Raw genomic sequence first — 14,928 nt, forward strand, 5'->3', positions numbered from 1 at the left:
TTGATAGCAACCTATTCTCAGTCTTTGAAAGTTCCATTCAATACATGAACTTAAAACTAAACAAACAAGGAAAAGGTAAAGAGCACTGTAATTATATGCCAATGTTTTTTATGCCATACTTTGTTTAAAAAAAATAGCTCTAACCTGTGCACCTCCCATGAGCCAAACTAATGTTTTAGTATTTTTTTTTTACTTTTCGCTGCATAAGTTAATGTCTGCTGAGCCCCAGTTCTTCCCACAGTGTCGTTTCCACTGACTAAATGTACACAGACTGACCAATGGTGACAGCTGGACGAAGGCAGTATACGGGCACAGCAGCGTGATGTGAGCAGACTTTTAACAGGAAACTCCAGAGTCCATTAACACTAAAACTGCAGTGTCATGGAAAGGAAGTTATTCACAGCTTTCTGCGTTATGATAGTGGAGGAAACTAAAAATAATATTTTAAGAGCCGATGACTCACACATCACAATACGCGAGTTACATCTGCAGATCTTCGGCAGACATTCTGGGCAATTCTTTAATTGGACGCAAGTAGTTATGTGCATCTTGCGTGCATAAGAAGTGTATTACATGCAATTCTATAAGGTAGTGTGTAAGTGCTACAAAGTGTAACTGATAGAGGGCAGAAAGGTACGAAGCTCTTAGGAAACTGGGAGACTGGGCATTCAAATGGCAGATGAAATAGCGAGGACAAATGCAATTTGATGCATATTAGGAAGAATAATCCAAATAATAGTTACCTAATGCTAGGGTACACCTTAGGGGTCAGCATCTAAGAAAAATATCTAAATGTCATTGTAGACAATGCACTGAAATCTTCTGCCCAGTGTGTGGTGGCAGCCAAAAAAAGCAAACAAGATGTTAAGAATTATTAGGAAAGGGATGGAAAATAAGGTCAAGAATACTGTAATGCATCTGTATCACTCCACCTTGATTGCTGCATTCAATTCTGGTCACTGTATCTCCAAAAAGATATAGCAGAATTAGAAAAGGTTCAAAGAAGAGCGACCATATGAAAAAAGTCTAAAGAGGTTAGGGCTGTTCAGATTGGAAAAGAGACAGCTGAGGGGGGATATGACTGAGGTCTGTAAAATCCTGAGTGGTGTAGAATGGGTAAAATTGAATGGATTTTTCACTCTTTCAAGAAGTACAAAGACCAGGGGACACTCAATGAAATTACATTGAAATATTTTTAAAACAAATAGGAGAAAATATTTTTTTCACTCAAAGAATAGTTGAGCTCTGGAACTCGTTGCCGGAAGATGTTGTAATGGCAGTTAGCCTATCTGGGTTTTAAAAAGGTTTGGACAAGTTCCTGGAGGAAAAGTCCATAGTCTGTTATTGAAATGCACATGGGGGAAGCCACTGCTTGCCCTGGGACTGGTAACATGGAATGTTGATACTATTTGGGTTTCTGTCAGGTACTTGTGACCTGGATTGGCTACTACTGGAAGCAGGATACTGGACTAGATAGACCATTGATCTGACCCAGTATGGCTGTTCTTATGTTCGTATGTACCTGTGGGTGGTGCATGGGTGGGCCAATGGTGTGTCGCCACGTGACACGTGCAACTCATAGAAAATTATTAGTTACATGTGTTGCATGGTCACTTAGGCACATCAACTTATGCCAGCCACTGGTGATCATCCCTAGAGTTTGGCACACCAAAACAACTTTACACATGTATTCTATAATGGCTTAGACGTGTCCAGATGCTGTTAAAGAATTGGCACTCAGTGCACACCACTGTGGTGTTTAAATTGAGGCGCGAAGTAATAGAATTGCCCCACAGTCTTTGGTTTCACCCAAGGAAGTCAGATATGCAGCACCCTTAAACAGAAGATGGCCAAGATTCAACTTCTTATATTCCCTCCCACATTCACTTCCTTCCTTCCACACTTTTCAATCTCCGTGTAAAATGCTATCATCTTCCTTGCCCCTTGGCTCACAATCTTAAGATTGTCTGACTCATTCTCTCCTTCTCTGTTCACATTGAAAATAATGCTAAACACATTTTGTTTCTTGCCAAAATTTTATATTTCCTTTCTTACCTCTCTTGTCATCTCCTCATAAGTCTGTTGCTGAACTATCCTTCTCCAATATAGTCTGTTCAAAATTCAGCAGCCCAACCTCTCTTCCTCCAGTGTTGTCAATATAGCCACATTCCCCTTGTTTTATAGCTCTACATTGCTCCCTACAGGCTTCCTCATTCATTTCAAACTATTACTTCTCACCTCCAAGTACATTCACCCTGCACGTCCAGCTAACTCCCCTCTTTTCTCTCCCTAGGTCACTCCTAGTGGTAAAAACTGATATTGTCTGTAGAAAGCCAAGTAAAATCCACAACAAAGAAAATGTTCTACTCAATGTGGAGACTCAAACGCGTGAAACAATACTTCCCGAGGGAAACATTCCGCAACATGATACAATCGATGGTACTGAGCCATGCTGACTACTGCAATGGAATCTATGCAGGATGCAAAGAACAAATCCTAAAGAAACTTCAGACTGTACAAAACACGGCTGCAAGACTCATCATCGAAAAAACATGATTTGAAAGGGCAAAACCCCTTCGCGAAAAACTACACTGGCTCCCAATCAAAGAACGCATTGCCTTCAAAATCTGTACTATGGTTCACAAAATCATATACGGTGAAGCACCTGATTACACAACAGACCTAATCGACCTACCAGCCAGAAATTCATCCGTATCAACACGAACGTACCTAAATCTACACTACCGAAGCTGCAAAGGACTCAAATACAAATCAACTTACGCATCCAGTTTTTCCTACATCAGCACACAACTATGGAACGCACTACCAAAAGACTTGAAAACCATATACGACCATCTACACTTCAGAAAGACACTCAAGACCCACCACTTTAAAAAGGCATACCCTACAGATCCAATTTAAATGCTTGATCTTTGCGACACAACAACGCAAAAGTTTGTAATGGCCATCACCGAACTCTCCCGTCAAACGATTCCTCTATGTAGTCCTACCATATGAACTTTACCCTATCACAACTTCACCTTGTATTTGTATACACCAGAGTCTGCAACTGCTCTCCGGCACTATGTAAGCCACATTGAACCTACAAAGAGGTTGGAAAATGTGGGGTACAAATGTAACAAATAAATAAATAGACACTTCATTTGAAGTACTGTGAACAATTCAGGAGAGTAGGGGCTCATTTTCAAAGCACCTAGACTTCCAAAGTTCCGTAGATTACTATTTAACTTTGTAAGTCCAAGTGCTTTGAAAATATACCTCTATACCTTCAAAAGTATACAAAGCAGCCAGTGATGCTGTTAAAGATTGGTGAAACATGATCAAAACAACTGACACAAAATCCGAATTGCTAAGTTCTGAACAGATTGAAGTCTTCAGAGTAATGACTGGGGGAGACCGACATAAACAATGTTACAATAATCAAACTTGGAAATAACAAGGGCAAGCAAGATTAATTTGTAAGGAGCGGTCAAGGAACAGACAAAGCAAAATTGTCTGAGTGAATAGAAGCATGATTTAACCAATGCATTAAACTGCGGTTCAAACGAAAGGTTACTGTCAATGAGGATACCGAGATATTTGAGAGTATGCACTAAAATCAGAGGGGTAGCATTCAGAAGTGGTGCTAAAGACAGAACAGGGTGTCAGCCAGTAATCCAACCACTCACAAATTTCTCAGTATTAAGAACGAGATGCTCTGAAAGCCAAAGAGAGACTCTGAATAATGCTGACTGTAGGAAAGTCTGTATAATGAACTATGAGAACATCATCAGCGTAGACACAGGTTGATAGACCCAGGCCCTGAAGAAGAACTAACGGAAAATGCTAAAAAGCAGAGAAGCAAGAAGAGAACCCCACACAGACATGAAGATGATGCCATAGTGGATACCATGAATGATCTATTAGTCAGAAAAGAAGCAAACCACATAAGGTATGCTCGTCAGTGGTAGGACTAACTGTCATCCACTGTCCAATCTCAAAGTTCGAAAAGATCGATAAAGCTTCAACACCCAAGTCAGATATAAAAGAGATACTCTGTACACCGCTGGATGAGAGTCAAGATCAATAGGAAACAACTAGGGACTCAGTAAATATGGAGTGATTAAGTTCTCTCAGTGACCTTAGTCTTTTTCAACACCTATCAAGATAAGAGATAGAAAATGGCACAAAAGAACATTCATACTATCACTAAGCCATTTTCTAAATATATAGTCTCAAGTGGTTGGCCTCCTGCAGTTGTAAGACAATGTGTTCATTCATTTCCTATTGCTCTAAAATCGTTTTGCGGCCTTCAGTTTTCCTCTTACTTCTTTTGTTTTCCAGCTCAATCAGAACCAGATTTATTTGGGCTATGGCACCAAGAGTCTTGTCACAACTACCAAAGGACTTCCCTCTATTTTACATCTCTATATTAGTCAACTACCCCCCCCCCTAAATTCCTCAGCTTAGCCATAGCTTACCAACAGTGATATTTATAAACTCATCACTCTCACAGAACTTTAGCTAAGATTTTTACATTGTCACAACTCATTTCAATATTTTTAATTAATTCATGTGATGTTTTGCTTCCATTGTACTTCAGTATCTACAGTACAATGAGAAAAAAAGCACATCATATAAAATACATTACACATTTTATAAAAACATCAATCCAAACTGGGTGTCACTGCAACTTTATCACTCTCAAGGTATTTTATCCAAGAAGACATTATAACCTCCGCCATAAGAACATAAGAAATGTCATACTGAGTCAGAACAAAATCCATCAAGCTCAACATCCTCTGGACCATGTAGGTCAAAAGTAGTTTGTAGTATCCCAAATAATCAATCCTTTCCTAATTATTTGCACCCAAGAATAACCAACGGCTTTCCCAAGTCAGTGATCTAGTTATCCAGTGTACCTGAATGTAACTGACCTTGAGCTACTACTGAAAAAGGTATGAGCAAAAATCAAAATAAAAAAAAAAATAAATAAATACCTGGCTAATAATGATTTGTTGAACCTTCTTCCAAGAACTTTGAAAATCCAGCTAAGGTAATTGCTTTCACAACATTTTCTGGCAACAAATCACTCAGCTCAATTGAGTGGGGTAAATAAATACTTCCGAGTGTCCCCTAATCCTAGTACTGGTTGAAAGTGTTAAAAACATTACCCATTCCACCCCATTTGTGATTTTATAGACCTCTGTCATATCAGCTCTCAGCCATCTCTCAAACCCTAACCTCTTTATTTTCTCCAAAGTGGAGCTTATCTCCTACACCATGTTCACCACCTATCTCAGTACATGTCTACTTTTGCTATAACTTTTTTGAGGCAAGGTGACCAGATCTACACGTGGTATTCAGTGGCCACAACATGGCTCAAACAGAAGCATTATAATATTCTAATGATGTGTTATGCCAAAGTTTCCTGGGTGGCACTGTACTTTCACAGCTCTCATGGCATCTTCTTTTTCTCATGTACTCAGTTGTTCATCGTATTTTCAGAACACTAGTATCTGTATCCCTGCAGTCAAAAGCCCTACAAAAAACCCCACAATCTTTCAGCTTATTTTATCTATTCCTGTGTGCTTCAGCTGCTCCCTATCATGCCCGTCATGTTCAAACACACCTCTCTCTAGTTTGCTTTTTCTACAGTATAAACATTCTTTGACTCTGTTGCCCCCAGTCAACTGAAGAATTCCATATTTATCTGAATTGCACAATACAGGATGTACTACTTGGTTTGCATGGATAAAGACATTTTCTTCCATTAAAAAAAAAATATCTCAAATAAAAGCATGACTTATGTCCTGGCAGTGGTTTCCAAGGGTGGAATGAAAGCCACATTGCTCTCATATCAACTCTTGTCAGTTCCTTCCTGGGAACAGAGGGAATACTAGAATGTTTTATGGGCTGTCTAAAATCCCTGCTAAAAATGTTCCTTTAATCTCTTTTGTCTTCCATCCTAAGAGAATAAAAGCTCAAAATCACCTGTATAATAATGAGGCATCATGTTGCAGAGCAAGAAAAGAAAAAAAGCAGGCAGCACACATGAGAGAGGGAGATATAAAAATTCAGTTTGAAAGTCACGTTTGTGAATGCTTGTAAGTCTAGCTAACAAAATTGTTGACCTGGAAGCCATCATGTTGGCAGAAGACCTTAATGCAGTTGCAGTGGTGTAATCATAGATCAGTGGTAAGACTGAAAGGTGAATATACCTTGATATACCCTTTCAGAAAGGGCAGGATAGATATTCCTGGCTGTCCCATCTGAGTGAATATATTCAAGTCTGTTTTATCCCTAACATCTAGTGCTAATGTTCTTCCAAACAGGGAGGAGCAGCTCTATGTGACAGAGATAAAGAAAGAGGGAGTGGGGGACTTTAATGATAGATTACTACTTTCTGTGGCAGAAAAAATGATCTTAAGTAAAAAATAAAAAAAAAAGAATTAAAAAAAATTCAAATATATAGCAAAGCAGTTAAACTACAGGAAAAGGGTGACTAATGGAAGAGAATGAATAAGGGATGTCACCACCAGCAACAGCATTCACTGATTAGCAACAAACAGGAAGAGAAGTCCAGATATGAAGCTACACAGAATATAAGCAAGACATCAAAAATTGTTGGAAAGCTGTGAGCACAAATGCTCACAACTTAAGCAAGAATGTTCCCGATCTGGAAGGCTTAATAGCAGTAATGTAGCCAGACCTGACATTTGGGGAGGAGGGGCAGACTTAACATTGGGGGGGGGGGGGGGGCACTAGGCATATAGGTGTGAGTAGTGCTTGTATACTCCAAAATAATGCCTTAGAATACACTTGATGATGGATTTCTGAGTAAGCAGTCTGCCCAACAGATGTCCTGCAGCAACATAAACCCCACGCACACCTAACACTGACTTTTTAAAATATAGTCACATTATCCCATAGCTTAAAACTTTGACATTATGGTAGTCTTTAGTCTGGTCAACATCTCAACATACGTCACAGTGACCTGGAAAATAATTACTACAATGGTACATATCCTTCAACCTGCTTTATAACAAAATATAAACACTTTATTAAGCTGTATTAATAAAGCAGGTAAATAGTACTTTTGAAGTACCAGTTTAAATATGCAGCCTATGAAATCTACTATAAAAACATACCAACCCCTAATACTGAACACTAGACTACCAGCTGTTAATTTAAACATTTTTTTTTTTTTTGCATTCAAAGAAACCTCCTATAGCTCCTCCTTTAACAATGGATGAAGAAAAAAAAGGCCATTTCCCCAGGAACTCACTATACAAAAAAAGCTGATTTTAATGTAATTTCAGTAAAAATATAGACCCTTTCCAGCCCCAAGCATATTGTGAAGTACCTGTAATACAAAGACTATAAAAATCACTCAGAACTAGAGCTAATCTACTTTACTGCCAGTAACTTGCAGAAGTAACACAAAGACCCTACCTAAGAAAATACAACACAGTAAATATTGCAGTGGGACATAGAACATCAATATGCCTATTGGGAATATGAATAAACTGAATTATTAGAGATGCTGAAACAGGAACTCCATGTAAACGTAGTGCCTGGCCTCGGTCACAAACAATGTACACAAACAGACCATTGCCCAGTACAGAATAATGGCCTCTTATCATGCCACACTAGTGGTTCCCTCACGGCAATCCCGATGGAGCCCATTCAAAGCACCGGGAGCCACTTCTCTATCTTCTGCATTCCTCACTCCAAGGCCCACATCTCTCCTCTGCCCCATCCCCATATCTTTTGTTCTCTCCCCCTCACTCTACAGGTCTATCTTCTCTCTCCCTCTGTGGATTCAACATCTTCCCCATCTTTCTTTCCCATGCCCTCATTCCCACCCTACTCCCCACAATCTGGAACTTCTTTTTTTCTCTCCCCACCCAGGTGCATTATCCATCTCTCTCCCCACACCTCTCTTTATATACCCACCCACGGGTGCATTTTCTTCCCACCCACCCCAAACACACAGCCCAGCATGTCTCTCTTCCCTCCTTCCACCCGCATTCTGGCATCTTCCTGTTCCCTCCTTACCCCTCCCCGGTGCTGCAGTCTTCGACTATTCCAGCATCACAGATCAACAAAGCCTTGTCATCTGCTGACCCCGGAAGCTCTCCCTCTGCATCAGCCTGCCTATGCGGGAACAGGAAGTTATGCAGAGGGAAGACTTCCGGGCCAGCAGGCAAGGAGGCTGCCTTAATCTGTGACGCTGCTGGAATAGTCAGAAGATTACAGCGCGGGGGGGGGGGGGGGGCAGGGAGAAAAGGGGAAGACACCAGACTACAGGCAGGTGAAGGGAGACAGATGCTGGCATACGTGTAGTTTGACTATTTCATTTGGGGGGACAAACGGTGGGCTTGACATATTGGCATATCCATTTGCATATATCTATATATCTACATTTCTCTCTATATATATATTATACATATTTAATGTAGTTATTCAAAACACACACACACACCCACCCCTACCAAACTAAAACACTGAATATGAAGCTAGCATATCAAACAGTGGAGAATTTTTTTTTAACTGAAATGAGCCATGAGAAATGTATCAATTTATTTCTCTCTCTCTCTCTCTGTCTCAACCGTTCCCCACATATCAACCCGTTTTCTTGACCGTTTCTCTTATCTCTCATTTAACACCCTCACTCTTTCTCCCAACCCATCAATATACCCACACTCATACTTAAAACTGCCAAGTACTCACTATCCTCTCAAAACTCTCACTCCATCTCTCCTATCCATAATTCCCTGCTCTGCTCCCCAACACTCTCCCATTATCACCAAGTCCCAGTCATCTTCTGTTCTATTCCTCATCTCCCTCTCTCACCCCTAGTCTCATCCATCTTCTTTGTTCCCTTTCTCCCAAACCCAACCTCCCCGTTCTATCCATTTACTGCTCTGTCCGCCTCCCCTCACCCCCTCTAGCCCCATCCATCTTCTGCTCTGTTCCTCTCCATCCACACCCCTAGTCCCATCCATATTCTGCCTTCCAGTATCTCCTACCCATTCTCCTCTCCTTTCTCCCCCCCCCCCCCCCCCCCCCCCCCGTTCAGCATCTACCCTCTGTGTCCCCATCCTTCCTTGTGGCCATGTTCCTCCTCATGTTCAGCTTTTCCCTCTTCTTTCCCCTTTCTCCCCAGCAGCATCTTTCCCAATCTTCTCCCCACCCCAGCCCGTCCCATCATTCTTTTTATTTTTATTTATTTTTGTTACATTTGTACCCCGCGCTTTCCCACTCACGGCAGGCTCAATGCGGCAGGCAATGGAGGGTTAAGTGACTTGCCCAGAGTCACAAGGAGCTGCCTGTGCCGGGAATCGAACTCAGTTCCTCAGTTCCCCAGGACCAAAGTCCACCACCCTAACCACTAGGCCACTCCATTCCAGTATCTATCTGTCTTTCTCTCTCCCCCCATGGGTCCAGCTTCTCTCCTCCTTGCTTCATCAGAGTTCTTGCTTCCACCTCCCTCTCCCCAATGGTCTGGAATATCTCTCCCTTAGCCCCCAGCCCATAGTGATGTCTCATCTTTTTTTACCCTTCCCCTCCCCCCAAACCGCATGTGAACCATTTCTCTCTCTCCTTCCAGCCTTGCAGGATCCTGTATACCCCCTCCCCCCCCCCCAAGCAAGCACTGGAGTCTTCTAATCGTCCCGGCCGCCGGCAGCCTCATCAATGAAAGCATGCTTCCTTCCACCTATCCCGTAAGCCATTCTCTCTACAGCTTCCTGCCTAAGCGGGAACAGAAGTTGTAGGAGAGAGAAGGGCTTCTGGGCAGGCCGAAAGTGGCATGCTTTCATTGCTGAGGATGCAGGGCTCCTGTGATTGGAGGGAATAACTCACATGCAAGAACGTAACCTCTTTCTTAGACTGAAAGTTACAGAACCAAGAAGAAAGAATCTCATATAGCTGCAGACTAAGTACAATTCAAACAAAAATAAATCTGAGCACAGGGCAATGGGGTCAAAGCAGGGCTCTTTAGAAAACAGGATCAATCACAAGTCAACCCTGTCCCAACAGGATTTAGACGAGTTCTTAGTTATATGTCAAAACTGATGCTAATTTATGAACAAAATTAAATTGATGGAACTGTCATAGCCAAAGTTTAAAACATTGGGCTAAGGAGATATGCTGAATGTATGCCAACTATTCTAAAGTCAATTTTGGTATATTTGAACAAAGTACTGATGCTGTTTGCAGTTTGAGTGAGACTTTGAAAACAGAAATGGGCAATAAAACATTGAAAGTACAGGAATAGCAATACAAATGCAACAAGCTTTTAAAACTCTAGTTTCTTCCCACTATTTGTGATTATCAGTACAAGGGTCAATCTTTATTTACATTGGGAAAGGGAAGGGAAATGGGACTTGATATACTGCCTGTGGTATTTTTGCAACTACATTCAAAGCAGTTTACATATATACAGGTACTTATTATTTTGTACCTGGGGCAATGGAGGGTTAAGTGACTTGCCCACAGCCACAAGGAGCTGCAGTGGGAATTGAACCCATTTCCCCAGGATCAAAGTCTGCTGCACTAACCACTAGGCTACTCCTCCTTCTCTACCACTACCTGCAGGGAGGCCCAACTGCACTGAGTGGTGCAACTGCTGCAGTCTCTCTCTCTCTCTCTCTCTCTCTCTCTCTCGGGAGAAGGACTGGACCGTATGTCTGTGCACCAGACTTGGGGGGGGGGGGGGGGGCTGAGCCAAGATTCAGGAGGCCTGGGCCCCCGATGCCCCCCTGTACATAAGTACATAAGTATTGCCATACTAGGAAAGACCAAAGGTCCATCGAGCCCAGCATCCTGTTTCAAACAGTGGCCAATCCAGGTCACAAATACATGGCAAGATCCCAAAAATGTACAAAACATTTTATACTGCTTATCCCAGAAATAGTGGATTTTCCCCAAGTCCATTTAATAACGGTCTATGGACTTTTCCTTTAGGAAGCCGTTCAAACCTTTTTAAAACTCTGCTAAGCTAACCGCCTTTACCACATTCTCTGGCAACGAATTCCAGAGTTTAATTACACGTTGAGTGAAGAAAAGTTTTCTCCGATTTGTTTTAAATTTACTACATTGTAGCTTCATCGCATGCCCCCTAGTCCTAGTACTTTTGGAAAGCGTGAACAGACGCTTCACATCTACCCGTTCAACTCCATTCATTATTTTATAGACCTCTATCATATCTCCCCTCAGCCGCCTTTTCTTCAAGCTGAACAGCCCTAGCCGCTTTAGCCTTTCCTCATAGGGAAATCGTCCCATCCCCTTTATCATTTTCGTTGCCCTTCTCTGCACCTTTTCTAATTTCACTATATCTTTTTTGAGATGCAGCAACCAGAATTGAACACAATATTCGAGGTGCGGTCACACCATGGAGCGATACAAAGGCATTATAACATCCTCATTTTTGTTTTCCATTCCTTTCCTAATAATACCTAACATTCTATTTGCTTTCTTAGCCGCAGCAGCACACTGAGCAGAAGGTTTCAACATATCATCAATGACGACACCTAGATCTCTTTCTTGGTCCGTGACTCCTAACGTGGAACCTTGCATGATGTAGCTATAATTTGGGTTCACCTTTCCCACATGCATCACTTTGCACTTGCTCACATTAAACATCATCTGCCATTTAGACGCCCAGTCTCGTATTTATTTATTTTTGTTACATTTGTACCCCGCACTTTCCCACTCATGGCAGGCTCAATGCGGCTTACATGGGGCAATGGAGGGTTAAGTGACTTGCCAGAGTCACAAGGAGCTGCCTGAAGTGGGAATTGAACTCAGTTCCTCAGGACCAAAGTCCACCACCCTAACCACTAGGCCACTCCTCCACTCATAAGGTCCTCTTGTAATTTTTCACAATCCTTCCACGATTTAACGACTTTGAATAACTTTGTGTCATCAGCAAATTTAATTACCTCACTACTGACTCCCATCTCTAGGTCATTTATAAATATGTTAAAAAGCAGCGGTCTCAGCACAGAGCCCTGGGGAACCCCACTAACTACCCTTCTCCATTGAGAATACTGACCATTTAACCCTACACTCTGTTTTCTATCTTTTAACCAGTTTTTAATCAACAATAGAACACTACCTCCTATCCCATGACTCTCCAATTTCCTCTGCAGTCTTTCATGAGGTACTTTGTCAAACGCCTTCTGAAAATCCAGATACACAATTTCAACCGGCTCTCCTTTATCCACCCGTTCAAAGAAATGTAGTAGATTGGTGAGGAAATCTAACTACGCCCCGCTTAATAGTGAAAGCAAACTTGGGCATTATGACTACTATAGATGTAGTTTAATAAGTCCCATGAATATTCCCAAAAACGCATGAATATTCAAGCTTTTCAGACTGGTATTTTGATTTGAGGCATTTCATGAGGCCTGTTTGTAAGGCGACAGTGTGCTTTGTCAAGGGAAATGTATCTTTTTTTTTTCTTCTCCACATCAACCATTGCTTGGGAGAAAGGGAGGAGCTTCCTAAGGAGGGAACATCAGTAATGGATTCCATTAGTCAGGGGGAGTTGTGTGATGGCCAGCAAAAATTATATATATGAGAATGGACCCTGTAAAACTGAAAGTGGGAAGACATAGGATATGAAGGGACTTCAGTAAGGTCCCAGTAGATTCACTAAATGATGTGTTTAACAGATCTTTGGTCATAGAAGAGATTCCATGGGCCTGGAGAAGGGTGGCTCTGGCCATTCTTCACAAAAGTGGTAACGGAGAAGAGATGGGAAACATAATGAAGAAGTTGCTGAAGAAAGAATAGTGAGCTATCTACATCACGTTACATTCCAATTTTAAATTCCGCAAGTACCTTATCAGTTCAAGGCGGATAACTATTTTAAGATGCTAGAATCAATTTGTCTAGGAATTCCAGTACTATTAAACAAATAATTAGAAAGTATTAAACATTGCTTGATAAACCAAATTTATAATACAGCTAAGTTTTCAAATTTTGTTTTGGAATCCCAAATAATTTTTACAAAATCCTGCAGCAATAGGTATACTATTCCAGATTGCCACCATTTCATATGTTAGATATAGTTGTCCTTTTTTGGAAAATTTTGGTAAATAAATCTCTGTAGGAAGGTTTGCTGGTAGAGTCTCTTAAAGAAGCAACTGTTAAACCAATGCTAAAGAAATCAACACTTGATGTAGAAGTAATGAATAATTATAGACCAATATCTGTCTTACTGGATTTAGAGAAAGTTATTGAGAAGGCTGTTTTACACCAATTGATGGAATTTGTAGAAGAAAATAATTTGTTACATGATTTTCAGTACGGTTTTAGATCTAATCATAGTGTGGAATTTTTGTTGTTGTCAATGTTAGATGAATTAAGGGTTGGAATAGATCAGATTATTAGTTTTTGTGTTGTTACACTTGGTACTGCATGAGAATTTGACACTATTGATCATCAGCATTTACTTAACACTTTGTCAGATTTTGGTACTGGTGGACAAGTCTTATCCTGGTTTTATTCTTACCTACAAGAAAGAAGATTTCATATTGAAGTACAGGATTTCGTCTCCACTAGCTTTCCAATTATGTGGGGAATACCGCAAGGTTCTGCCCTTTCGGCAGTACTTTTTAATTTATTTATGGTATCTTTGCAGAATGTGTTTAAGAATTTACACATTTCATATAGAATGTATGCAGATGATGTACAATTTTTTGTTCCTGTTAAAATACATGGTCATGATTTAGCAATAATGTATGTGGGTAGAACCCTTGATTCATCTTTGCCAACAACCTTTGAATATAAGGGAGAAAAAATTACTGTGAAGCCTTTTGTTTATAGTCTGGGAGTTTTCCTGGATACTAACTTGATAATGCAAAAACAAGTGGATCGCTACATCTTTCTCTCAACTTTGAGTTTTGAGTAAATTGAAAGACACGATAACACCATGGAGCTCACTCTCAAAAGAGAAAAACGTCCAAAAAGTGGCATAAATCTGCATTTGGATATTTTTCTCACAAAAACTTCAAATGGGTATTTTCAAAACCAATTTTTACAAGTTTTTCTATGAAGTCCATCAGAAGTGCATTCAAATCACAAGGGGGTGTGGTGTGTCAGAGGCATGTTAAGGGCGGGATCTGGGCATTCCTAACACTTGGACGTTTTTCAGCCATAATGGAACAAAACCAAACCGTCCAGGACTAAAACTAAGATGTTTTGAACTAGACCAGTTTTTATAATGAATAAGGCACAAAAAGGTGACCTATATGACCAGATGACCACTGAAGGGAATCAGGAATGACCTCCTCTTACTCCCCCAGTGGTCACTAACCCCTTCTCACCCCCCAAAAAATGTAATTAAAAACATTACTTGCCATCCTCAGATGTTATACTCAGGTCCATTACAGCAGCATGCAGGTCCCTGGAGCAGTCTAGTTGTGGGTGCAGCACACTGCAGACAGGTGGACCCAAACTCATACCTCCACCTACCTGGAAGGAAACTGTGAGCCCTCCAAAACTCACCAGAAACCCACTGTACCCACATACTGGTGCCCCCTTCACCCGTAAGGGCAACGAGTAGTGGTGTACAGTTAGGGGTGGTGGATTTTGGGGGGGCTCAGCAGACAAGGTAAGGGAGCAATGGTGAGATGTGTACCTGGGAGCATTTTATGAAGTCCACTGCAGTACCCCCTAGGGTGCCCTACTGCTTTCCTGGGATGTCAGGGGGACCAGTCTACTAAAACTGCTGGCTCCTCCTACATCCTAATGGCTTGATTTTGTGCATTTTGCACTTGGATGTTTGTTTGTTTGTTTGTTTGTTTTTTTAATGGACCAAAACAAAAATGTCCAAATCATAAAACCTTGTTCAAAAAAGCATCTTTTTTCCTAATATTCACAAAATCCATATATTTGCGAAAATAATGGAGA

The sequence above is a fragment of the Microcaecilia unicolor genome, chromosome 3 (genome assembly GCF_901765095.1).
Source record: "Microcaecilia unicolor chromosome 3, aMicUni1.1, whole genome shotgun sequence".
NCBI classification, from domain to species: Eukaryota; Metazoa; Chordata; class Amphibia; order Gymnophiona; family Siphonopidae; genus Microcaecilia; species Microcaecilia unicolor.